At 43.7% G+C, this 3,558-nt stretch overlaps 1 pseudogene across 1 annotated transcript; it reads right to left on the reverse strand.

Moving 5' to 3' along the window:
• Positions 1 to 2,589: 2,589 nt before the first annotated feature.
• On the reverse strand, positions 2,590 to 3,288 carry LOC307185913 (AP-3 complex subunit sigma-2-like; annotated as a pseudogene). The gene has a single exon. The product of its transcript is annotated as an AP-3 complex subunit sigma-2-like (transcript).
• Positions 3,289 to 3,558: the final 270 nt, after the last annotated feature.

A 3,558-nucleotide genomic window follows, 5' to 3' on the forward strand; every position in this document is an offset into this window, starting at 1 on the left:
GGCTTAGCTGTCTTTCATTTTCAAAAAATGAATAATATTTAAATTGTGATCATTGTTTTTCAATTCACTAACCTTTGTTTTTAACTTCACTGTGCTGTTTCTTCAGGTCCTTTGGTTTGTTTTGTTGATCATCTGTCTAACCCTTTTAAATGATTAGATAATTCAATTAAATAAATTATTTCCTTTTATTAATCTAAATATTTCAGCTATAAATATCCCTCTGAGGGTTGTTTTACTTAATTTTCAAAGTTTTAATTATGACATGTTTATTATTATTTACAAAGTGTATGGCAAGTTAGGATCAATTTTTCTTTTTTGCCACAAAATAATCATTAAGGATAGTTTATGTTTTTTAAAGTTCATTTTTCTGATGTTCTTGTTTTCCAGGCTTCTGTTAAAGATTCAGTTATTAAAATTTCTAATCTACTGAAGTTTTATAAAGTTCCATGAGCCCTTGAAAAGAAAGTTCACTCCTTCCTTCAGGATGTGAATTCAATATATGTCTTCTGGATTTATTCATTAAATACATCATTTATATCTTTTTTTTTGGTATGTATACATATAACTGATTCACTTTACTGTACACCTGAAACTAACACAACATTTTAAATCAACTATACTCCAATAAAATTCTTTTTTTTTTTTTTTTTTTGCGGTACGCGGGCCTCTCACTGTTGTGGACTCTCCCGTTGCAGAGCACAGGCTCCGGACGCGCAAGCTCAGTGGCCATGGCTCATGGGCCTAGGCGCTCGGCGGCATGTGGGATCTTCCAGGACCGGGGCACGAACCCGTGTCCCCTGCATCGGCAGGCGGACTCTCAACCACTGTGCCACCAGGGAAGCCCTAATAAAAATTTTTAAAAAGAGAAAAATGACTTGTTTCTAGCTTTGTGACCCTTGATACAACACTTAACACAACACAACACTCTGGGCTTCTGCTTCCTCACCAGTTCAACGGAGGCATGTGGAGGACCCCCCAGCTTACACTCTTTGATGCTGTCACTGGCTACCAAGCTGGTTTTTATCACAGTTTCTGAGAAGCTACCCAAACTTTTTGAGGTTTCCTTATCCATAAGAAAGAAAATAAAATTGGGAGAAGCCATTTGAGCAGTGAAAAGAAATGAACTGTGGATTTAGGCAGACAGACAGTCTCAATTCTTAGCCCTTGTGACCTAAACCAGGTTACTTGACCTCTCTGAGTCTTACTTTCTTGACTTTCAAAATGGAGATAACAATGTCTGTTGTAAGGATTGTGGAAGGATCTTGCTCATGCCACCTTACAGTAGGTGCAAAGCAAATATCGTTTCCCTTCTTTGTTCGTATATCAGTTTCAGCAAATGTGAGAGGGATGTGAATATGCTGAAATGTCTGTTTAAAAAATAAATAAATTCTTTAAAAGAATATCAGAGGTTTTAACATCAGATAGGTATATTAATCTACATTTCCCTCTTCCAACATAAGAGGGCCTACATTCTGATCAACACTGCCCATCTCTGAGGTTATCTCGGAACAGAGATGTTCCGAAAGACTGAGGTTAAGAGGCTACAGGGAGCAAAGGGCACCAAGCACAGGAAGCACTGTTCAAAGCGGGAAAAGACGTGGTCCTGACCACGGTCCTGCTGGGCACCATCTCAGATGGGCTCTGCGACAGCAGCAGGAGGCCTGAGGAAAGTTTGGGCCACCGGCCAGCAGGCACGAGAAGTCCCCAGGCCGGGAGGCTTTACCATGATGGTGCAGCGAGCTCCCTAATCTCAAAGGAGCTCAACATCATACCTGAGACCTGGCCCCGAGGCAGCGCAGGAGTAAGACGCACTACTTCGAGGAGCAGCTTCAGCTCTAAGTTAACCACAGGAAGAAAGACTCTAATCACACGTAAACATATACAGGTTTCCACAGCTAGCTCTAGAGGACTGTCATCTGAGGGGAACAGGGAATGCCCAGAGTGAGCTCAGGCAGGGACCCCTCGCACACTGGGGAGAAGATGCTGCACTGCCACCGGTCTCAGCCAGCAGGCAGCCCGTGTCCCCAGCCTTCCCCTGTGCCAGGTCCAGAACACATGACCCCAGCTCATGCTCTCGTGCTCCAGAAGCTGGTGTAGACAGCAGTGGGCTTCCTGGACAAAGAAGACTCATCATTCATAACTGACCTCTCTGCTCCTCAGGAGGAGAATGTATTTTAAACCTGGAAGAGTCATAATTCTATGTTCCACATGTTGTCAGCTTTGCCTTCTACAGACACAGGGCCTCTCCCCTTTGAGGGGGACCCATCTGGCTGTGGGGGTGTGCCCTCCCTATTGGCAGAAATGTGGGGGCAGGCAAACAACAGGCTTATGATTTGGATTGTGTCCTGCACATAAACACCTGGGAGAGCAGAGCCAGGACTGTGGCAGTGAGGAGTGTATGCCACAGGAGATGGTGATGAGACATTGTGGCTATACAAAAGGATTCTGGCTGTGCCAACTCTAGTAGAGCCACTAGGCATGTGCTCCATAGGTGAGATGCAAGCACAGGCTGGCAGTGGACACAGGACTCCTTCCCGATTCAGGACAGCAGGGGCCACTGCCTGAGGTGGGACTCCTCCTCCAGGGCGCAGAGCGGGTTTTGCTGCAGGACTGGCTCAGCTTTGCTGGTTCCAAGGACTCAGTTCAGCCATCTTCCACCCTCAGACAAACTGGGACAGGTTGGGGACCTTGATGTTGAGATCGCCAATGTTGATATTCCGAGGCATCTCTGGCAGGTTGATGTTTTTTACGGCAGACACGGCCCGGGCGGGCGCTGCTGAAAGGCCACCCTTGGATTTCTCCGGCCTGTTCTGAGCTTCAACCTGAGCCACGATTTCATTCATGTTTGTTTCCAACACCATCCCACCCATCACCACCTCCTGAAGAATGTAGTGCACCTTATCCATATGGAAGATCAAATCCAATTCACAAACATTTTGAAATACATATCCAGAGTCTCCACAAAAACCTGGATGAGGTCCAAGTTCACTCTCTGATGAATCCACACAAAATACAAAATAGAGGGTAGCAAAATGCTGATAAATCAGTTTGTAGTCAGAGCCACTTGTCAAACTTCTACCCTCCAAGAAGTTACAGATGTTGTCATCCCGCTTGAGAACTAGATGGAAGGTCTCTCAAATAATCTGCTGTTGAATTTCTTCTGGGAAACGCTGGTAGAAGCGGACTAGCCGGGGCTTCCCGTGATTATTGAAAACCAGAATTGCCTGAATCATCTTTGCCCACCATGCTCCTTTCACCACCGGCTACTTCCAGAGAGCATCTCCCATTTATATCTTTTATAGTTTTTTTTTGGTCTACTTTAACTCTATGTTTCTGTCTCTTTAAAACATTTTTATTAATTATTGTAAATTTATTTTGTATTTACATATAAATTACTATGTAAATTAGAACCTTATTGAGAATTGCACCCTTATTATGAGAAATTTAGCACAAATTATACTTCCTTTATCTTTCCTCAATATACATTTTATTTTTCTTTGGCTAGCACTGGACATCCCCAACTCCTTCAACTCTGCCTTAAACGAAAATTTCCAGTCT

The sequence above is a fragment of the Stenella coeruleoalba genome, assembly GCF_951394435.1.
Source record: "Stenella coeruleoalba genome assembly, chromosome: 4".
Classification (NCBI taxonomy): Eukaryota; Metazoa; Chordata; class Mammalia; order Artiodactyla; family Delphinidae; genus Stenella; species Stenella coeruleoalba.